This window comes from Hyaena hyaena, unplaced genomic scaffold (genome assembly GCF_003009895.1).
Source record: "Hyaena hyaena isolate Hyena2069 unplaced genomic scaffold, ASM300989v1 scaffold_870, whole genome shotgun sequence".
NCBI classification, from domain to species: domain Eukaryota; kingdom Metazoa; phylum Chordata; class Mammalia; order Carnivora; family Hyaenidae; genus Hyaena; species Hyaena hyaena.
In genome coordinates, this window is record NW_024081505.1 from 390,869 (window position 1) to 415,139 (window position 24,271).

A 24,271-nucleotide genomic window follows, 5' to 3' on the forward strand; every position below is an offset into this window, starting at 1 on the left:
GAAGGGCCTGCAGGTTGGTCGTGCCTCAAAAATACTTGGAGATGAAAGGGCTTCATCTGTGAGGCCTTCCCGAAGTATCACTGCTGCTTTAATTCAATACATTAAATAGAACTAAAACACAGAACTGAGAAAATTATGCAAAATGCAGACAGAAATAAAGAGATAGAAAACATGAACAACAGTAAGAAACATGAAGGATAGAATGAGAACCTCCAACATATACCTAATAGGAGTTCCAGAGGCAAGAGAATAAAGAGAATGAGAGAAAGACTATATTTGATAAGCTATTGCCTAAGAATATTCTTGAATTGATAAAAAGCATTAATCCCATGTTAAGGATTTCCAATAGTTCCACAGAAGGTAAATAAAACAAATCAACATCTGGCTACATTTTAGTATTGCGTAGTACAAAAGAGAAAGAGAAAAGCCTTTTAAAAACCTGAAAGGAATGAATTACGGTCACTATATCAGTTGCAGCAATAGAAACCAGAAGATGACAGAATTATATTTTGAAAAATGGAGAATAAAAATAACTATCGACCCCCAAACAAGGAGAAGACAAGCCACAGGGAGAGCGAAAATATTTGCAAAGGGAAAATATTTTTGACGAAATATTTTGTATCCAAAAAACACTTGGATAAAGGACTCTTGTCCAAAATATTCTAAAACCTCTTAAAATTCAACAATAAAATGAACAGCCTGATTAAAAAATAAGCAAAATATTTGGAAAGTACCTCATCAAAGAAAATACACAGATGACAAGCATATGAAAAGATGCTCAACATCTTATGTCATTAGGGAATTACAAATTAAAACAACAAGTACTACTACATACCTACTAGAATGACTAAAATCCAAAACACTAACACCAGGTTCTGGCGAGGATGTGGAGCAACAGGACCTCTCATCCATTGCTGGTGGAAATGCGAACAGTCCAGCCACTTTGGAAAACAGTTTGGCAATTTCTTACAATACATACTCTTAGCATACAATCCAGCAATTGTGCTCCTTGGTATTTACCCAAATGAGTTGAAAACACGTCCACACAAAAACCTGCACCACATGTTTTATAAAACCCTATTTATAACTGTCCAAACTTGATAGTAACCAAGATGTTTTTCAGTAGGTGGGTGGATAAATAAACTGGTATATCTAGACAGTGGAATATTATCTGGTGCTCAAAGAAATGATCTATAAACCCATGAAAAGACATGGAGCAACCTTAAATGTATATCATGAAGTGAAAGAAGGCTACATACTGTATGATTCCAACAAAGGCAAGACTGGAGGCAGCAAAAACCCCAGTGATTGTGAGGAGCTCAGGGCTCTGAGAGGATTAATCGAAGGAGCACAGAAGATTTTAAGGCAGTGAAGCTATCCTGTACGATTCTACAATGGGTGGACACATGTCACTATATACTCATGAAAATCCAGAAATGTATAACACCAAGAATGTATGCTAATGTAAATGATGGTCTTTGGGTGATAATGATGTGTCAGTGTAGGTTCACTGATGTAGCACTCTGGTGCTGGACATCGATAGTTGGGGGGGCTAGGCATGTGTGGGTGGGGTGGCAGGGAGTGTGCAGAACTCTGCTTTCTGTTCAATATTGCTGTGCACCTAAAACTGCTCTAAAAAATAACGTGTGAAGGCTGAGTTCCATATTTGGGTTGATACTTGAGCAGAGAGGGAAGAACAGCTCTGGAAGGGCAGAGCAGAGAACAAGGCTTCAGTATGGGCAGGGAGTTGACATCTGTAGTGGGCCTAAGAATGTAAGATTATGTGAAATCTTGGAGTGGGAAGTAGACTTTCCCAAAGTGGAATGGGGGCTCAAAACAATCTCATTTAGATTTCCAGGGAAAGGCAAACCACCCCAGAGAAATCTCAGTTACGTGACTAGCAGGAAAAGCAGGGATCGTATCTTGGTGATGTGTTCTATCACAGGAGAACTGAACTCTCTGTAATTGGGCAATTGCGAAGCCTCAACTGGGAAGAGAGAATTTTGATCCAAAATGCTCTTCAGTGACAGTGAATCTTGTTCCTATAGCTCTGCCTTTCTGGCTGCTAGATGTACACCTTAATCTTACAGCCAAGAGAACATTCCTTATATCTAACCTTCTCGCCAGATGGTCAGTGGTCAAAAATTCTTGGAAACTTGTAGGACTTTGTTTTTAGTTCAAAATATTTTTTATTTTTATTTTATAATTTATTGTTTAATTTACATCCAAGTTAGTAAGCATATAGTGCAACAATGATTTCAGGAGTAGATTCCTTAATGTCCCTTACCCATTTAGACAATTCTCCCTCTTACAACCCCTCCAGCAACCCTCTGTTTGTTCTCTATAAAGAGTCTTTTAGGTTTTGTCTTCCTTCCTGTTTTTATATTATTTTTGCTTCCCTTCCCTTATGTTCATCTGTTTTATATCTTAAAGCCCTCATATGAGTGAAGTCATATGACATTTGTCTTCCTCTGACTAATTTTGCTTAGCATAATGCCCTCTAGTTCCATCCACGAAGTTGCAAATGGCAAGATTTCATTCTTTTAGATTTCTGAGTAATACTCCATTGTATATATACCATGTCTTCTTTGTCCATTCATCCATCAATGGACATTTGGGCTCTTTCCATACTTTGGCTATTGTTGATAATGCTGCTATAGATATTGGGATGCATTGGGATGCATGTGCCCCTTCGAAACAGCACACCTGCATCCTTTGGATAAATACCTAATAGAGCAATTGCTGGGTTGTAGGGTAGTTCTATTTTTAATTTTTTGAGGAAACTCCATACTGTTTTCCAGAGTGGCTGCACCAGTTTGCACTCCCAGCAGCAGTGCAAAAGAGATCCTCTTTCTCTGCATCATCGCCAATATCCTGTTGTTACCTAAGTTGTTAATGTTAGCCATCCTGTTAGGTGTGAGGTGGTATCTCATTGTGGTTTTGATTTATATTTCCCTGATGATGAAAGATGTTGAGCATCTTTTCAAGTGTCTGTTGGCCATCTGGATGTTTTCTTTGGAGAACTGTCTATTCATGTCTCTGCCCATTTCTTCATTGGATTATTTGCTTTTTGGGTGTTGAGTTGGTAAATTCTATATAGAATTTTGATACTAACCCTTTATCTGGTATGTCATTTGCAAATATCTTCTCCCATTCCATCAGTTGCCTTTTAGTCTTTCTGATTGTTTTCATCACTGTGCAGAAGACTTTTATTTTGATGAGGTCCCAATAGTTCATTTTTGCTTTTCTTACTCTTGCCTCTGGAGATGTGTTCGGTAGGAAGTTGCTGCGGCCAAGGTCAGAGAGGATTTGCCTGCTTTCTCCTCTGGGATTTTGATGACTTCCTGTCTTACATTTAGGTCTTTCATCCATTTGAGCTTATTTTTGTGTATGGTGTAAGAAAATGGTCCAGGTTCATTTTTCTGCAATGTCACTGTCCAGTTTTCTCAGCACCACTTGCTGAAGAGACTGTCTTTATTCCATTGGATATTCTTTCCTGCTTTGTCAAAGATTAGTTGGCCATACAACTAATTACGGGGTCCATTTCTGGGTTCTCTATTCTGTCTCATTGATCTGAGTGTCTGTTTTTGTGCCAGTGCCATACTGTCTTGATGATTATTACTGCTTTGTAATAAATCTTGAAGTCTGGGAGTGTGATACCCCCAGGTTTGGTTTTCTTTTTCAAGATAGCTTTAGCTATTCAGGGTTTTTTCTGGTTCCATACAAACTTTAGGATTGTTTGTTCTAGCTCTGTGAAGAATACTGGTGTTATTTTGATAGGTATTGCATTGAACATGTAGATTGCTTTGGGTAGTATCGACATTTAACAATGTTTGTTCTTCCAATCTGGGAACATGGAATATTTTTCTGTTTCTTTGGTGTGTCTTCTTGAATTTCTTTCATAAGCTTTCTATAGTTTTCAGTGTATAGATTTATCCCCTCTTTGGTTATGTTTATTCCTAGGTATTTTATGGGTTTTGGTGCAATTGTAAATGGGATCGATTCCTTGATTTCTCTTTCTGTTGCTTCATTATTGGTGTATAGGAATGCAACTGATTTCTGTGCATTGATTTTATATCCTGCAACTTTGCTGAATCATGGATAAGTTCTAGCAGTTTATTGGTGGAAACTTTTGGGTTTTCCATATAGAGTATTATGTCATCTGTGAAGAGCAAAAGTTTGACTTCCTCCTGGCTGATTTAGATTCCTTTTATTCATTTGTACTGTCTGATTGCTAAGGCTAAGACTTCCAATACTATGTTGAATAACAGTGGTGAGAGTGGACCTCTCATATTCCTCACCTTAGAGGGAAAGCTTTCAGTTTTCCCCATTGAGGGTGATATTAGCAGTGGGCTTTCATATATGGCTTTTATGATCTTGAGGTATGATCCTTCTGTCTCTACTTTCCTGAGGTTATTTTTTTAATCAAGAAAGGATGTGGTATTTTGTCAAATGCTTTCTCTGCATCTATTGAGAGGATCATGTGGTTCTTGTCCTTTCTTGTATTGATATAATGAATCACATTGTTTGTTTGTGGATATTGAACCAGACCTGCATTCCAGGTATAAATCTCAGTTGGTCATGGTGAATAATTCTTTTAATATATTGTTGGATCTCATTGGCTAGTAACTTGTTGAGGATTTTTGCACCCATGTTCATCAGGGAAATTGTCTATAGTTCTCCACTTTAGTGGGGTCTTTGTCTGGTTTTGGAATCAAAGTAATGCTGGCTTCATAGAAAGAGTTTGGTAGTTTTTCCTCCATTTTTATTTTTTGGAACAGCTTCAAGAGAATAGGTGTTAACTCTTCTTTCAATGTTTGATAGAATTGCCCTGGAAAGCTATCCAGCCCTGGACTCTTGTTTTTTGGGAGATTTTTGATTACTAGTTCGATTTCTTTACTGGTTATGGGTCTGTTCAAACTTTCTGTTTCTCCTGTTTCAGTTTTGGTAGTTTATATGTTTTTAGGAATTTATCCATTTCTTCTAGATTGCCCATTTTATTGGTGTATAATTGTTCATAATATTCTCTTATTGTTTGTATTTCTGCAGTGTTGGTTGTGATCTCTCCTCTTTCACTCTTGATTTTATTTATTTGGGACCTTTCCTTTTTCTTTTTGATCAAACTGGCTAGGGATTTATCAATTTTGTTAATTCTTTCAAAGACCCAGCTCCTCATTTCATTGATCTGTCCTACTTGTTTGTTTGTTTGTTTTGGTTTTGATGGCATTGATTTCTGCTCTAATCTTTATTACTTCCTGTCCTCTGCTGTTTTGGGGTTTAATTTGCTGTTCTTTTTCCAGCTCCTTGAGGTGTGAGGTTAGGTTGTGTTTCTGAGAACTTTCTTCCTTCTTTTGGAAGGCCTAGATTGCTGTATACTTCCCTTTTATGACCGCCTTTGCTGCGTCCCAGAGGTTTTGGGCTGTGGTGTTATCATTTTCATTGGCTTCCATGTACTTTTTAATTTTCTCTTTAATTTCTTGGTTAGCCCACTCATTCTTTAGTAGGTTAGTCTTTAGTCTCCAAGTATTTATCTTTCCAAATTTTTTTCTTGTGGTTGATTTCGAGTTTCATAGCTTTGTGGCCTGAAAATATGCACAGTATGGCCTCAATCCTTGTGTACTTGTTGAGAGCTGATTTGTGTCTGTGTATGTGATCTATTCTGGAGAATGTTCCATGTGCACTCGAGAATGTGTATTCTGCTGCTTTAGGATGAAATGTTCTGAATATATCTATTAAGTCCATCCAGTCCAGTGTGTCATTCAAAGCCATTGTTTCCTTACTGATTTTTGTTTAGATGATCTGTCCATTGCTGTAAGTGGAGTGTTGAAGTCCCCTACTATTATGGTATTATTATTATCAGTGAGTTTCTCTATGTTTGTGATTAATTGATTTCTATACTTGAATGCCTTCACATTTGGAGCATAAATGTTTATAATTCTTAGGTCTTCTTGGTGGATAGACCCCTTAATTATGATATAATGCCCTTCTTCATCTCTTGTTACAGTCTTTATTTTAAAATCTAGATTGTCTGTTTTAAGTATGGCTACCATGGCTTTCTTTAGATGACCATTAGCATGATAGATGGTTCTCCGTTCCCTTATTTTCAATATGAAGGTGTCTTTAGGTCTAAAATGTGTCTCTTGTAAACAGCATATAGATGGATCTTGTTTTCTTATCCATCCTGTTACCCTGTGTCTTCTGATTGGAGCATTTAGACCATTGACCTTTAGAGTAAGTACTTAAAGATATGAATTTATTGCCATTATGTTGCCAGTAGAGTTGGAGTTTCTGGTGTTCTCTTGTCCTTTCTAGTCTTTGTTGCTTTTGGTCTTTTTTTTTTTTTTTCTTTTCTTCCCTCAGAGAGTCCCCCTTAAAATTTCTTGTAGGGCTGGTTTAGTGGTCATGAACTCCTTTAATTTTGTTTGTCTGGGAAACATTTTATCTCTCCTTCTATTTTGAATGAGAGCCTTGCTGGATAAAGAATTCTTGACTACATATTTTTCCAATTCAGCACATTGAATATATCCTGCCACTCCTTTCTGGTCTGCCAAGCTTCTGTGGATAGGTCTGCTGTGAACCTGATCTGTTTTCCCTTGGTGCTTTCATGATTCTTTCCTTGCCTGAGTATTTTGTGAATTTGACTATGATATGCCTTGTTGATGGTTGGTTTTTGTTGAATCTAATGGGAGTCCTCTGTGCTTCTTGGATTTTGATGTTTGTGTGTTTCCCCAGGTTAGGAAAGTTTTCCACTATGATTTGCTCACATCTATTTTCTACCTTTTTTTCTCTCTCTTCATCTTCTGGGACCCCTATGATTCTGGTATTATTCCTTTTTAATGAGCCACTGCGTTCTCTAATTTTTATTTCATGTTCTTTTGCCTTAGTCTCCCTCTTTTTTTCTGCTTCATTATTCTCCATAAGTTTGTCCTCTATATCACTGATTTGCCACTCTGCCTTTTCCATTTTTGCTGCCATGGCATCCATTCGAAATTGCAGCTCAGTTATAGCACTGTTTTATTTCATCCTGACTAGTTTTACTTCTTTTATCTCTGCAGGAAGGGATTCTAGTCTATTTTCAACCCCAGCTAGTATTCTTATTATCATGATTCTAAATTCTCGTTCAGACATCTTGCTTATATCTGTTTTGACTAATTCTCTGGCTGTCATTTCTCCCTCTTCTTTCTTTTGGGGTGAATTCCTTCATTTCATCATTTTGAAGGAAGAAAAGGAATTAATAAAGTGAAAAAATTAAAATCAAAGAAATTAAAAAATCACACAAAGAAATAAAATAAAGGATGTTAGGTCCTGAGTGTGTTTTGGTCTGGTTGTTGAGAGAAGCTTAATAGATTAGAGAAAAAAGGGAAAGATAAGAAGAGAAAAAAGGAAAAAGGGAAAAAGGAAAAAAAGGAAAAAAGCAAATGTTTGAAAATTTGAAAAAATTGAATACAATAAAATAGAATAAAATGAAATGATGAAAGTAAAATAGAATTTTAAAAATTTACAAAAAGTAAAAAATATAGTAGAAAAAATTAAAGAAAAATCTTTTTAATAAAAATGGAAAATGAAAATAATTTTTTCTTTCTGTATTCAAGAATGAGAAAAGAGAAAAAAAGAAAAAAATTTGACTAAAAGGACCGGTGAACAGAATGAAGTACGATTGAAATTACATCTGGTTTCCCATAGAAGTCAAGCTATGAAGCACCTGATAGTCCCTAAACTAAGCAGGCAGAGAGACTTGGGTTTGTCAAGAGCGCTGCTGGCCCTGTTGGGCAGGGTTTAGTGTAATGGCTCCGTTCTCCACTAGATGGCGCTGCTTAGCTTACAGGGGTGGATTGCTGTGGCGCTTTGTAGGTGTGTGTGCGCATGCGCGGGAGGGGCGAAAATGGTGTCATCCAACTACTCAGTCTCTAGTATCAGAGGTCTGTGCTCTCTGTGACCCGCAGTCAAGCACTTCTTTGTCTCTGGCTTCCGCTCACTCCTCACTTCTACACTGTCCGTCAAGTTTAACCAAGCAGTCAAGCTACCAGGTAACACCTCCCTCCTGAGTTTTATCTCAGATGCGGCTGTGTTTCCCAACCCCTCACGTCTGAGGGACTGCGTCTTTGACCTGCTCAGATCCTCTGCGGGAGGGTCTCGCTGAGCAGTGGTCGGGTGCCGGCCCACCCACAGCAACCTTTGTGAGACTGCTGCCACCGATCTGGGTGCCAGCCCGCCTCAGAAGAAGTTCTCCCGATTGTGTAGCAGCAGCGTTTCAGGGATTATGGAAAATCACAGCACACATCTGGCACCAGGCTTCCCCCTTAGCGTCCTTGTTCCAGCACCAGCAAATGTGGCTGTTCTCCGGGGTCTGCTGGGACCTTTACTGCACCCCCTCTACCAAATGTCCTTTCCCCGTGTGGCCTGCAGACCCCTTGGACCTCGCTCTCTGCTCTTGGGGATTCACCCTTCCCACCAGAGCATTGCCAGGTATGGGGTTGTGGGCATTTCAGACTTTGCATTCTCCCTGTTAATAGACTCTTAGTGGAATTTAAACCCTCTCCTTTCTCCTTTCTCCCTTTTTTGTTCATCCCTGAGGCAGTTTCCACTTTTACACTTTCTCTCCAGCTGCTTTTGGTGGGGTGTGCCTTTCCTGTACTCTCCCCCATTATCCATCCTCTCTCCATAAGCAGAAATAGCTCCCTGCCCTCTGCAGCATCTCTCTCCCCCAACTCACCTCTCTGCGCCATGTACCTGCTAAGTTCTGTGGTTCAGGTTGTGCAGATTGTTGTGTTAATCCTCAATTTAGTTTTCTTTGTGTGCAAGATGGTTTAGTGTTGATCTGTCTGCATTTCAAGGACAAGAGACACACAAAAAAACCTTCCATGCTATTCTACCATCTTGGCCCCTTCTAGGATTTTTTTTTTTTTAAACCAAATTCTGGGAATCAGAGGCAAAGCTATCTCAGTATGAATGAACATGTGAAGAATTTCATTTCTTAACCCTAACATTGATTTACACTAAAACTGGGCCTCTGTTTCCCAGAGAAATAAGGGATATGTTTTTTTAAATGCTTATTTATTTATTTATTTATTTATTTATTTATTTATTTTGAGAGAGAAAGAGAGAACTCACAGGGGAGGGAAGGGGCAGAAAGAAAGGGAATCCCAAGCAGCCCCCATGCTGTCAGCGGGACTTGATTCCATGAACTGAGAGATCATGACCTGAGCTGAAATCAAGAGTTGGACACTTAACTGACTGAGCCACTCAGGCACCCCAGGGATATTTTTTATTTGCTATGTAAGAATATTTTGAAAACAACAGGCTGCATACCACTGTGTCCAAAGATCCTTAGTGCTGAATGTGCTGAGAAAACAAATAAAAGTTTCCAGAACTGAGAGCCAACCTACTCTTTCCAGGTGAAATGTCCATTCCAACTTCTGTAAGAGAAACTTGGCGTGTTCTTGTCATGAGCTTGTGATGCTGAATCAGATATGACTCAGAACAATGACCGCTGAACCCTGAGTTTCAGCCTAATGTGAGTGTTTCAGGGACAGGAATTGGCTACTTAGTGACTCATTTCCATTTGGTTTGGCTTATGGGAGTAACAAGATAATACTCTTCTCACTGTGGACAGAGGTACAAATGGCCAAAGTGCTCCATGCCATTTCAGTCTTGAGATTTAATTTCAAAGCCTATAAGCATGAGTATCCAATACTACCCAGCGTTCTTTTTTTTTTTTTTATTATTTTTTAAATATTTTATTTATTTCTAGGAGAGAGACAGAGAGAGACAGCGTGAGCAGGGGAGGGTCAGAGAGAGAGGGAGATACAGACTCTGAAACAGGCTCCAGGCTCTGAGCTGGCAGTCAGCACAGAGCCCGACGCGGGGCTCGAACCCACCAACCGCGAGATCATGACCTAAGCGAAAGTCGGACGCTTAACCGACTAAGCCACCCAGGCGCCCCCTACCCAGCGTTCTTTGCCTCTCTAGGTCTGGCCATGTTTTTGACTCCCAGTTTGCGTGACTAAAAGTATATGGATTTTTAATAAAAATACACCTAGCATATTTGGAAAAGAATTTGAACATTATGCATTCTCTCAGGCTTGACAAGAATTAGGTCTCTATTTGTCTGCCAAACAGAGTGTCAGTTGGGAAACCCAAACCTTGTGTCCTTTGGTGATAAAGCAAGACGCAGCAGGAATATGGACAGTATCCACAATGTCCATGTCTTTCCTGTTGCCAGCACATGTCAAAATCAAGGAGTATGAAATATGGGAGGCTCCTTTAGGGAAAAAGTTCTAAGACAGAATCAGGCCTTGGTACTAGGTTGATGACATCACAGATGATCCTCAGTGCCCTGCCCTCACCTGTCTGTCTTTCTCTGAGACTGTCCATGCTTCACTGATGCTTAGTGTCCTGGGCTCCTAATGCTCCACACCACCTCCCAAGCTCTAAACTCTGCTGTTAGGAAAGAGATGTGCTAATACATGATGATCGAATGGCACAGCTTATTTTGTAACCTCTTCTGAGCTACTTTTATTTTATCCCATGAATCAACTTCTCTCCTCTCGACCTTTAAAACAAATCAAACACAACATTTTCTGTTTGCTGATGGTTTGGTTATCTCCAGACTTTGGAATTGTATGAATGAACAAATTTTCATATAAAAGATTCCAGGACCCAAAAAGGACTACTGGATTTTGATTTTTTCCCAGTAAGGCAATAACTAATTATAAAAACCACTCTCACTTACAAGAAAAAGAATATTTTAATATAAAAATATTGAAAACCACCATCTGAGAATAAGGCATTGTCATGGATAGCTAGGGCATATATATTTGTATTTATGTTCCCCATTATCCTCATCTTTTCCCTCATTTATTTTCGGATGGGAAAACCATTAGCATGGGCCAGTACAGGTACAGAAGCCCACAGCTGGAGGGCTAGGAGTTGTCCTATAGCCAGTGAGATGCTTGCCACTAAGGTTGTTGCAGGGGGGCAATGCCAGGAATAGGGGCCAGAAACATGGCTCTTGTGCTGAAGGTGAAGGTGGGAGTTTTGGTGATCCTGAGGGCAGGTGCTGACTGTGGGAGGAGATGTAGATGGACAAAGATAGGAGACCTTGAGGACTCAGGATGATCAGGTTGAGGGGACAGGGGCTGAGGTGGGTGGAAGTGGGGGTGGTGTGTTTTGTGAAAAATCATTCACCTCAGACACGGAAGACAAAAGGAAACAATGAAAGATCCCTAATGACAGTGACTCTGATCTTACAAGGGACTCATTTAGAATGCTTTGCATTCTAAGACTAAGAAACATCATTGATTGATTGATTGATTTCATGTGATTGACTTGATTCATTCATGGATACTTTTGTCTGGAAAGCAATTGTTAAGTCAGCAGTACCCTAAGCACTGGTAATATGGAAACGAATAAGGTACGAATGGAAACGAATATATCCTGGTTGCCAGATATATATAATCATAAATGATCTATATGTGCTACTATATTTATGTATTGCATTGTAAAAATAGGCTAACATGGAAATGAAAGGAAGATAATACAAAAGTGATTGTAAATAAAAGGTCTGAAATTGTCTTTCTCTACCTTAGTGGGTTGTTTGGTCTGTCCCTGGCCTGTGTGCCTTCCCTGTTTGGTAAATATTGGCTAAAGCAGTTATAAGTAAGACTTATAACTGGAGAATTGGGAGAGACTGGCAAGTAGGAGTGATGAGAACAGAGCATTACTATAAGGCTGAGGAATAGACATGGGCTTAAAGAAAGGGTGGCCCTAAGTCTTTAGGATCAAAGAGGGAAAGAGTAAAGAGTAGTGAAATGAAGCAAGAGAAGAATGTGGACATGGGCCTGGGGGAAGTACAGTGATCGAGAAACCTAGTGAGTGACACTTAAAGCAGAGCTTACTAACTGGAAGGGCACTTGAAACTCTGGTTGGAGTGAATCAGGCCCATTTGGATCCAGCTGAGTGAGCAGCATGAGCCTGAGTCTGTAGTTTAGGTACCTACCCACAATGTAAAACAATGACGACTGACTGTGTGGTCAACCACAGACGACAGGGCAGGAAGGGCTTCTGTGATACCTTAAAGAGGGAGAAGCCATAAATTTCAAGAATTTTATACTGCTTCAGATATATAGGCCACAGAGCACTGTGGCTCAGGGTTAGCTTTTCGAATCGTTTGATACTAGCACTAGGGTGACCAGACATCCTGGTTTGCTTGGGACCATCCAGGTTATATCACTGAAAGTTATAGGTCCTGGGAAACTCTTTGAGTTTTAGGCAAACTGGGACAGTTGTCACCTAAGTTTTGGATCTTCTTCTTTTGAGGAACAACCCTGGATCCTTATCACTCCATTAGGCTCCAGTGTAGTGGTTTCCTCTCTAGAGGCAGACATGTGACTGAGCGCTGGCCAATCAGCACCTTTCACCTTGGTTGCAGTGATTGGATCACAAGGGCACACAAGGCAAACCAGGTCAGCGAGACTCAATTCTGGACATTTTGTTGGGACTGTTGGAAAAGTAGAGGGATTTGTTCACTGGGACTTCTGGCACCGAATCTGATGAATGCTTGGAGATCCTGGAACCTCCTATTGGAATCTGGAATGAAGCTACATTTAGAGAAAAATAGAAAGGAGAGATGGAGAGATACTGAATCTTGATGATGCCTGAGTCCCTCTACTAGACCATGCCTACAGGGAGCTTTACTCTTAATTTTTTTCAGTTATGTGAGCCAGAAAATCTCCTTCCAACACCATGATCCGACTTTCCCCTTTGCTTAAGCCAGGTTGAATTGGGTTTTTCTAACTTTTATCTGATGGGGTCCTGACAGTGCGGCTTGTGCTGATCACATAGATACAAGGAAATACATATTATCCTACCCAGAAGCCATCTTTCGTAGATGCATCTTGATGCCTGGGGAAAGGGGCACAAAGAGCTGCCAGTCTTCCCTAAGGTAAAGGAGATAATCAGTAGTTGTATGGACTTCAATGGTCAGGAATAAAGGTGGAGAACTGATGTCTGATGGGACTTGGTTTTTACTTCAGCAAGTGGTAAGGAGTGGCAATGCGGGACTAATGCTATAAGAGGGTTGGAAAATTTCTGATTTTTATTGCTACATTGTATTTATTCCTTTATTTTTATTTATTCCCTTGCCTAGACTGATTAACAGCAAAATTTTGAAAAACTATATTAAAGTAGGTTTGTGAGTGTCTTTTAGGGAGCAGCTAAGCCAGGAGAAGAGGAAATCAAGGACTAATAATTTAGAGCCCTCTGTCCAACCTAAAGTCTTTAAATACTTGTTCAACATTTATTTAGAAGTGTCACAGACAACTTATGAACAATTTACTTTCACTGATTAAAGTTGTCCTAAGACTATTCCATAAAATGTTCACTTTTTTGTAGTTCTCATTCTCCCCTATAGTTTTATTATTTTCTGAAGCATGTATCTCCTTCTAGGCTTATTAAGAACTTTACAATTTTAAAAATAAATCTCAATAAATGGCACTATGCCATGCATGATTCATTTTTATAATTTTCATTCTCTGTACCAGAGAGCTTCAGCAGCCATTAGCAATCTGGCTCTGGGTTGGAGAAAATAAGAGAAAAATATAGGTGCGGAAGAGATGTGTTTTAAAATATTTTACTGCAGGGCATAGTGTGCTTTGGAGGCAGAGGATCTATTTAACTTTTCACCAACAAGGTAAGGAGGTGTATAAGGAAACTTCACTTACTTGACATTATATTTCCAATATATTCAGTGATGGTTTAATATCCCAGATGGACTCTTACCACTCTCAGTTGCCTGGTTAGCCTGGCCTTGATCCAGCTCTGGAGAGAAAAAGTGGTAGCACTGAGAATCACTGAACCGAAGAAGAAGCTGAATCTCTGAACCTTCAGAAAAGGATGCTTTGAAAAGTGTAGGGAAAATTGGTCTATTATGTCTAGGATGGGCCATTAGAAATGGTAGAAATGCCAGCCAAGTGGGGAGGTTTCCTATTTTTAGGAATGGTGGGCTAGGTAATTTGATCAAATCTTTTTCTAGGAACTATTTTTTTAAACATTATTTATTTTTGAGAGACAGAGCACAAGCAGCGGAGGGGCAGAGGGAGAGGGAGGCACAGAGTCCAAAGCAGGCTCCAGGCTCTGAGCTGTCAGCACAGAGCCCAATGCAGGGCTCAAACTTAGAAGCTGTGAGATCATGACCTGAGCCAAAGTCAGATGCTTAACTGACTGAGCCACCAAGGCACCCTTGGATATCACTTTTAAATGAGGGCATTTGCTGAGGCATCAAAATGAGGACCTTTATTTTGATAACTTGGTAGGATGTGTGCAGAGGATAAAACACATTCTCACATTAAACTGCGACCTCAAAAGTGCAAATGCTCAAGACAAGGATGGTTCTGAAGTTTAGAACCTCAGCTTTGAGGAAACCTCTAGTGTTACAGATGATTTAAGATAGTTTCATACTAGCCCCAAGAACCTGACATCAAGGAAATTCAAATTCTCCCTTGAGCACCATCTCTTTATTGTGGGCCTCAAACTATTCTTTTAAGTAATAAAAAAAACAAATAGCCATAAGAAAAAGCCAGCAAAAACAAAAAGACAATACATCTTAGACGTTCTCAAAGAGGGAATTAATGAGCTGATAGATCCAACAGAACAAATTATCTGGAATACAGTGTGGGGGCAAATAAGAGGGAGGGGGGAGGAAGGAAGGAGGGAGGGAAGGAAGGAAGGAAGACAGAAAGAAAGAAAAAAAGAAAGACAGAAAGAGAAAGAAAGAAAGGAAGAAAGAGAGGTAAGAGTCTAAAAGATACAGTGATAAATACAAACATATGTTTAATGCAATCCAAGAAGAGAGAAGGTAGCAAATGCTATATTTGAAGAGATAATCACTGAGAATTTTTCAGAACTGATGGACGACACCAATACCTAGACTTAAGAGGCCCCAAATTCCCAAGTAAGATAAAAGAAATATAGTGCTAGACACATCATGACATTGCTGAAATTCAAAGATAAGGAGAACTTTGACTAGCAGCCAGCGAAAAAGATATTACTTTCAACGGAGTGGCAGGTAGACTGACAGCAACAATGGAAGACGGAAGACAGTGGAATCTCAAGGTGCTAAAAGGAAATAGCTGCTGACCTATAATTTTATGTATATTTGGCAATTGCATCTTTCAAGAATGAAGATAAAGAAAAAAACATTTTAAAAAAACGAGTGAGTTCTGCATCAGCAGATGTGTTACAAAGAATATTCTAAAGGAATTCTTTAGAAAGTAAAAATATGACTCCGAATGTCCTAAATCTAATAGGGGGAATCCACAAAAACCCAAAATTGACATACTGTCTAATGGTGAAAGACTGAATGCTTTAGGATCAGGAACAAGACAAGGATGTCTACCTACTTTCCTGATTATTCAACATTGTAGTGGAGGATCTACCCAGGGCAGTTAGGCAAGAATCTGAAATAAAAGACATTGAGATTGAAAAGGAAGAAGTAAAACTATTTCCATCTGCAGATGACATGATCTTATATACAGAAAATACTAATAATACTAAATCTATGAAAAAAACTAATAGAGCTAATAATGAGTTAAGCAGGTGGCTGAATATAAGGTCCAGTATACAAAAATTAATTTCATTTGTATATTCTTGCGATGAAAACTCTGAAAATGACATTAAGAAAATAATTCCATTGAAAATAGCATCCATAAGAGCAAAATATTTAGGAATTAATTTAATGAGAGAAGTATAAAACTTATATTCTGGAAACTATAAAACATTACTGAAAGAAATGAAAGGAGACTGAAATAAATGGGAAGACTTAATATTGTTATTGAGATGGCAATATTCCTCAAATTCACCTTTAGATTCACTGCAATAGCTATAAAAGTTCCAGCAAACTTCGTTGTAGAAATGGTAAGTTTATCCTAAACTTCATATGGAAATCCAAAAGACCTGGAATAACCAAAAAATCTTGGAAAAGAACAAAATTGGAGGGCTCACACTTTTCAACTTCAAAACTTACTGTAAATCTTATTAATAGTATGGTACAGGCATAAGGATAGATGTATAGATCAATAGAATGGGACTGAGAGTCCCATAAACGCTCACATTATAGTCAACTGATTTCAGACAGGGGTGCCAAGACCATTCAACAGGAGAAAGAGGAGTCTATTCAGTAAATGGTTTTGGATGACCGTGTATCCATATGCAAGAGCACAAGGCTGGAATTCTACTCTTCGCCATCTACAAACATTAACTCAAAATGGATCCAAGAACTAAATGTAAGAACTGAAACTATGAAATTCTTAGAATAAAACATAAGAAACAAATCTTCACGATCTTGGAGTAGGCAGTGGTTTCTTAGATATGACATCCAAAACACAAACAACAAAAGAAAGCAGAGGAATTTGACTTACATCAAGATTAAAATTTTGTGCGTCAGAAGACATCTTTAAGAAAGTGAATAGACGACCGACAGAATACGGTGATGTGAGAAATCGTTTAAGAATTTGAAATCGAAATCTTACTTTGGAGAGTTGAGGTATGCTAAAAGAATATACACTGCTAGTCCTCCTGGGAAGCTTTTGTCTGTTGGGCTGAAAAAAGGGAGTGCCGTGTGGCTTCAGAACGCTCCCGGAAGTCCTATGTAGTGACTATTTTCCAAACTAAAGCGTTTGTGTGGAACGCTTTACAGTACATCAACTGGGGAGGATTTTTTTCCTCCTGACTTTCGATATTGGAAATAAAAAAATTTTTAAATACAAAATGAAATCACCTTTAGTTAATGTATGCAATAACTCCCTATATGGGAAGTGGTTGCGGTGATGATCACAGAAGTTTTCATTTACCTACCAGCTCACACCTTATCTGAGCCGACACTCAGAATCAGGAAGCTGTGGGACTTTCTGTCTCCTGCTCTCAGGAAGAGAATGAGGCAACAGAGCAAACAAGGTGGGGGCAGCTGGTTTCTATTTGACTGTGTAGGCCCTCAAGCCTCCCTGACTCCTCCTGATACTCGGCACACAAACTGCATGTTCACTTTCGGGTGCTTTTGTTCAGGGGAGCTGAACAGACACCCAGAGTCTCTGAGTCAAGGGGAAAATGAATGCTTCAAGCTGCATTTACCTTCCTTTCTTTAAATGACAGTACTTGGGCTTTTTCTCATTATAAAAGTAACATAAAATGGTAGAAAATGTTAAAGAATAAAAAAGTTTAAAGATCCCAAAGAGGGATAAATTAGTGGAGCATAGAATTTTTAGGGCAGTGAAAGTACTCTTTATGATACTATAATGGTGGACACATGTCTAAACCCATAGAAAGTACAACATCATGAGGTGTCAATGTAGGTATACTGTTTGTAACAAATGTACACCCTAGTGGGGATGTTGATAATGGGAAGGCTGTGCATGTGTAGAGGCAGTGGGCATATGGGAAATCTCTTTCTTTCCCCTCAATTTTCTGTGAACCTATAACCGCTCTAAAAAAAAATTCCAACACATTTTTTTTAAAAAAAGCAAAAAAAATTTTTAATCCAAGAAATGTAAGGATAGAGAATAAAATGATAAAACATGATTCTGTCTCTCAGAAGTACCATGGCTTTATTTCCTTCTCGTCTTCTTCCTTCCTTGAGTACATTTTTTTTTACATAGTTGAGATCATACTACAGTCAGTTTTTATCTAGCTTTTAATTTAGCTTTGTATTTATAAAAACTACATCTTACTTCGTCAAAAATTCACTGCAAGCATACATTTTAATATCCAATTATGTGGAGGTATCATTTCTGTTTAATCTTTTCCCCCACTGTTGAAGATTAGGTTATTTGCAACATGTACTTTTAGTATGTGATATGATTTTTGAGAAAGCAAAACTTCTGGTTTTTGAAAACTTGAGGATAGAAGTTGAAAAATCTGGGATTTAAGCTGTAAGCCATTTTCTATTTCATGAGAGATGGGGGCTCTAATACTCTCTTGAGGAAGGTGGTATTTTGTTCTGGGCACTACGGGAATTAACACCATAGCTACACACATGTAAATTACTTACTCTTTTATTATTGGGGAACATGTGGCGTCACCACCAACCATAACAGAAATGTTTGTGAATTGAGAATCCAAGTATCCTGATGGCTAAGACACATTGTTTTAGATATATATATGTCTGCAGACACAATTATATATATATATATATATATACACACACACACACACACACAAATATGTATGTATATATTGGTACAAAATAAAATATATACATATATTTTTTTTGGAGAAGTGAATGGAGTAAAAAGAAAAAGTTTTTTCTCAGTTTCAAATGAAACTGTTTTTTTTGCCTAAAGGCTTGTTCTCCTGGGTATGGATACGCAGGTGTGTGTATATGCTGTGGTACCCAAAACATTCAGCTTCTTGAGATCTAAATAAGACCAGCTTTACTACTCATTCTATAGCTCATGGGTCACCAAAGCCCTGCCTGAGAGTTCTATGATTTTCTGGGAGTCTTCTGTTCTCATCGACTTGGCCTCTGGGGTCTCATGGCCCAGCTGTTCCTGTTTCGTACCATCTACACCCAGGGTTAGGATCTGCTTCCTCAGTTTCCACAATACTAACTCATACAGTTCATCCCTATATGGAGAAATAATAATCGTGACCACTGACATTTATTGAGCTATTACACTGTACCAGGCATGATTATAACCACTTTAGAAGTATTGCCTAATTTAATTTTTGTAACAACTCTAGGATATAGGAACTGAAATATCCTAACTTTGCAAATGCAGAAACTGAAGCACTGAGAGTTCAGGTATAATTTATGTGCAATTTATGTGTTTATTAAAGCATTCACTTATTAAAAAAAATTAGTAACCATCCTAATAATTCTGTGAGGTGCCAGGGATTCAATGGTGAATCACACAGACATAGTCTTGGACATCAGAGAGCTCACAGTCTAGGAGCAGGAAACAGAAAATTAAGAAGTAACCATAAATACGGGGCGCCTGGGTGGCTTAGTGGTTAAGCGTCCGACTTTCGCTTAGGTCATGATCTCGCGGTTCGTGGTTCAAGCCCCGCGTCGGGCTCTGTGCTGACAGCCAGCTCAGAGCCTGGAGCCTGTTTCAGTCTGTGACTCCCTCTCTCTCTGACCCTCCCCTGCTCACACTGTCTCTCTCTCTCTCTCCTAGAAATAAAATAAAAACATTAAAAATTAAAAAAAAAAGAAGTAACCATAAATACAAAGTAAATAAAGTACAGAGTGATATTCCAGAGAATTTTTTTTTTAACTTCTGTAGTTATGGGAACTTCCTGAAGGAAGTGACAACTAATAAAGACCTACAGGATGATTGGAAGTGAGCCACAGAAGGGTGGAAAGAATCCTAGAGGGCACTTTGTACAAAGGCTGGCGATGAAGAAGAAGTATGGTGAGGACTAGGTGCTAACCGAGGTTTGGCATGGATACAGCATAGAGTGAGGTGGGGTCAACAGTGAGAGATGGGCTGGGGAGTTGGGCAGAAGCCAGGACCTGGAGGCCTTGTAGGCCATGGAAGGTCTGAAAGTCTCATTAGGAATTTTAGACTCCAACCCAAGGGCAAAGGCAAGCCAATGAAAAGTTTAAGCAGGGGAGGGACACGACCATATTTGCATCTTAGAGGGTTACTCTGGTTGACTGTAGAGAATGTAATTGACTAGGGGGTGATGACTAACAGCAGGAAATCCAGAGGGCTTTTGAGTGGGCCGTGTGAGAACTGTGCTGACAGCTCAGATCCTGGAGACTGCTTCAGATTCTGTGTCTCCATCTCTCCCTGCACCTCCCCTGCTCACACTCTGTCTCTCTCTCTCTCAAAAATAAACATTAAAAAACTTTTTTAAGTGAGTTAATTTAAATAACATACTTTATTTAGCCCAATATATCAAAAACTATTATTTTAGCATATAATTAATGTAGTATTATTGAGATATTTCACGTTTTCTTTTTTGTTCTAAGTGTTTGAAATCTAGCATGTATTTTACACTTATATCTGAGTCCAAACTAGCCTCATTTCAAGTGCTCAGTAGCTGCATGTGGGTAGTGGCTACTATGTTGGACAGGGTAGATCTAGATCTCCCCAGATATTCTTATTTCACTGGCCTGGGGCATAGGTATGTTTTAATAGCTTCCCAGTTATTCTGATGTGCAGTCAGATCCCCACCTGGGCTCTAACAGGCTCTGCCTCGTCCCAAATTATTCAGTAATGAGCAGCAGCTGCCACAAGAGGGAGCCAGTCTCTTGGAATAAGAGGCTTCTCAAAGCCTCCTGGTCTTCATCAGGCAGGGGACTTGAGAAATGCTGGGCGGATCCACAGGCACAGTGCCTGGACCTGTTCTTCAGTTTTCATACCACTCTCTTTTCCAGCTAAGGTTCCCCCAGTCTGAGTCACTACCGCAGATCCCTCTGTTAAGTTGCTCCATAAGTATCCCTTTCATCTGCAGCATGTCTCCTCCTTGCTTCCACCAATGTAAGGTCTTCCCCACCATAGCAGCGTGGTGAGGTACAAAGACTGGGAACCAGGGGTCCCACACATTGAGGTCAGGCCCTAGGTCTGCTGCTACTCACTGGTTAAGAGCTCTTTCAACATGTCACATAACTGCTGTCATCCCCTCACTAATTTGAGATCATCCCAATCTCATCATCTTGTCAAAGAAGGACAATTTGCAATCATACACTTAAAGCAGTGCCCAGGAGATGCTCATTTCAAAGTAAAGCAAAGCAGGTGCTCAGGAAATAATGGTTCATCCCCCCAACCCCCAGATACATATTGGATGTAATGTGATGCACCTAATATATTAGTTCCCCAACTCGGCAGCACCACCATGGGGTCACCTAAGGAGCTTATGAATATATCCTATTTTTTAATCTTCTCTCCCAGAGATTCTGATTCTGTAGATCTGGGATGAAGCCAGGGATTATGGGTTATGAATTTTAAAACCGCCAGCCAGATACTGGTGTTTTGGGTTGTTTGAGAACCATCGACATGCGGAAGGAACAGGGGATTTGGAATCAGGAGTCCTGGGCTTCACTTCTTGCTGTGCTAGGCTGTGCTGTTGACTCAACTTGTCTGAGCCTCACTGATGCCATTTGTTACAGGACAAGTAAGACAGCCTGCTCAGGAGGTGGTGATAGATATAAGGCAGAGTAAGGGCTGGGTAGTTATCGTCTCTCTCCTCCTCACCCTCTCTCTATGCTCCCTCTTTCCTAATTTCCTGGGCTACCCACTGTTTCTAGCACAGGCCATTCTTTCTCATATCCCAATTGCTGTTCATTCCTTTCCTGCTATTTGGGCTTTCCTTTGCTCCTTTTTCTCTCCGTCCCTCCTCTGTCAAAGCTGGGCCAGTTAAACCAACAGCCCCACACTTCCGTTGGGCTTCAGATTAGATTCTCTTCAGTGTCCAGTTGCTCTATTATTTCTGATTCAATGTGTTTGACTGAGCAGTGAGTTTACCACTGGACCAGTTCAAATAAGGCCTTCCCTATCCCCTCACTCATCCTCCCATCCCACCCCAAGGAAGCAGACTTAGCTGACAGTTCTTCTTGGGAAAGGATGGGTGCCAGAGGGGAGTGGAAAGGAGTTCTATGTGGGGAAGAGCAAAGAGGACAATACCAAACTCCTTTTCAATCATAGGCTCCTGACCTGAGACACACTTGCTTTAGAGCAAAACATCAAAAGCAAAGCTAAAAGACAAATGACTATTATCTTAATAGGTATCATATATAAATGACAATAAATCAGGCTTGGAGTTTTGATTAATATCATGGACCAACCATTGGAATGAGACAGCAATTATAACTTAAAGTGATTGTAGGTTTGGGGAACCTGCGTGGCTCAGTTGGTTAAGTGTCTGACTCTTGGTTTCAGCTCAGGTCATGATCTTATGGTTCGAGAGAGAGCCCGTGTACAGCTCAGCGTTGTTGGCACAGAGCCTGCTTGGGATTCTCTCCCTCTGCCCCTCCCCTACTTGCATTCTCTCTCTCTCTCTCTCTCAAAATAAATAAATACATTTTTAAAAAGTGATTGTAGGTTTGTCTAACTAAGAGTGAACAGGAAAATTCTGGGCCTTCTAGAGTTACCATCTAGTTACAGAGGAAAGTTACACCCACTAACCACATTTTACAGTGACGAGAAAAGACCCAAAATAAATTTGCATTATTATTATGTCAACAGTGGTGCGTATTCAACATACTGGTCACATCCAGTATTCTGTAACCCTTTTATTTTTAATTTAATATATTATGGACTATTTTTTATGCCATTACATCAAAATTTTCCTCAATCTTTTAAAAGACTGCATAGAATTCCATCATGTGATCATATTATAATTAATTTAATTAATTCCATATCAATATCTGTTCAGTTTCCAATGGTTTTTATTATAAAGAACAATGATACTGATATCTTAGAACATTAATCTTTTCCCACTTGTTTCATTATTTCCTTAGGATAAACACCTTGAAGTGAAATATGTAGTGTAAACATTAAAAAAGCACATTTAAAAGTCTGATCATATTCTCTCAAAAAGTTGGATCACGGGCATATGGGGTGGCTCAGTCGGTTAAGCCAGGTCACGATCTCACAGTTTGTGAGTTCGAGCCCTGACTGAGCTCTCTGCTGTTGGTGGAGAGCTTGCTTCTGATCCTCCGTCTCCCTCTCTCTTGCCTCTTCCCCAGGTGCACTCTCTTTTTCAAAAATAAATAAACATTTTTTAAAAAGTTAAATTAGTTTATATACTTATTAAAAATACTATGTTTAGATGACAATTTTCTATATTTTTGAAAACTGAGGATTATCAATATTTTTATTACTTTCAATAAAGAATAGATGGAAGTGATGTCCCATTTTAACCTGCGATGCTTTGATTATTGTCCGCCAATGAGAGTAACTTTTCCTGTATTTGTGGACATTTTTATTTCTTCTCCTTTGATTTGCTTATTCATAGTGACGAGTAAAATTTTTATCAGGTTAATAATTCCATTACAAGGTTGTGTTTTAATATCTTCTTTTAGTGAAATTCATGTCAAATCAGTGGGTAGAGGTCTTTACCTTGCCCCCAATTATATATGAGATTAATGCCTCCAATTACTTTTTCAAATTAGAGTACTTTTCAGATTCTTATCTTCTGTGTAACTCGAGGTTTTGTGGTGTTTGCTTTTTAAATTCTTTTTTACATTTGTTGTTGAGAGAGAGAGAGAGAACATGAGCAGGGGAGGGGGAGAGAGACAGAGAATCCCAAGCAAGCACCAGGCTCTGAACTGTCAGCAGAGAGCCAGATGCAAGGCTCGAACTCACAGATGGTGAGATCATGACCTGAGTCAAAGTCAGATGCTTAACTAATTGAGCCACCCAGGTGCCCTGAGCTGTTTGCACAGAGCCTGATGTGGGGCTCAAACTCACGAACTGTGAGATCATGACCTGAGCCTAAATCAGTGGCTTAACAGACTGACCCACCCAGATGCCCTTTTGTTTTTGTTTTTCAAGAAGAGTATGAGCACAGTGTGACACTCATTCAGACAGAATAAGGTTGTTAACAGGACCTTTAGTGGGGTCAGGTGCTGCTCTCCTGGTTCACCTCGCTGTGGAACCCACTCATTGATTCTGGAAGTCAGGCAGTCCCAATCTGTTTGAAACAATCTTCAGAGATGTTTAGAAAGACTAAAATGGAGTTTGTTAATGAGACTAAACTCAAATTTTTACTAGACTGTTAAATATAAATGTTATTAAGCACATACCGATGGGTTCTGTGATCAATTTCAATGGTCTCTGTTGAACATCTTCATCTGGGATAGTGACTCACACTACTGTTTCCAGACTGTTGGCAGAGCCTAGGTATTTGGGGTTCCTTTGTGCCTCAGCAGCTCTTGGTGTGCCCACGCACATCCTTACATGAGGAGTGATGGTGGTACCTGTTGCTGGCAGACATTTCCAGCTCTTTCCATCATGTTTCCATTTAGCGTAGGGGCCTAGTATAATCATAAGAGTAAAGCTCGGAATTTTCCATCCCTTCAGTATGTTTTGCAAAATACAGTGCAGGAGCTGAATCCATGCGTGCTCTCTGAATTAACTTCTATGTAGAAAATGTCTATTGAAAGTGGAGTCATAAAAATGTGCTAATTGGAAGCCCATGTATATATTGTTAACACTCAAGAGTGACCACAGTGATTGTTTAAACATTAAACCAACAAAAAACATTTTTAGGGAGGAGGAATTTTTCATTAACATTATATAGAATTGTGACATGATAGTCCTAAAAAAAA

At 39.4% G+C, this 24,271-nt stretch overlaps 1 long non-coding RNA gene across 1 annotated transcript in view; it reads left to right on the plus strand.

The window, feature by feature from the left end:
- The first annotated feature begins 7,890 nt into the window (after nucleotides 1–7,890).
- The window catches only part of LOC120222402, a 30,854-nt gene continuing 14,473 nt past the window's right edge, over nucleotides 7,891–24,271 (plus strand). Inside the window, exon 1 of the long non-coding RNA XR_005526031.1 lies at nucleotides 7,891–8,027. This is a non-coding gene — a long non-coding RNA (uncharacterized LOC120222402). The remainder of the gene's footprint in view (nucleotides 8,028–24,271) is intronic.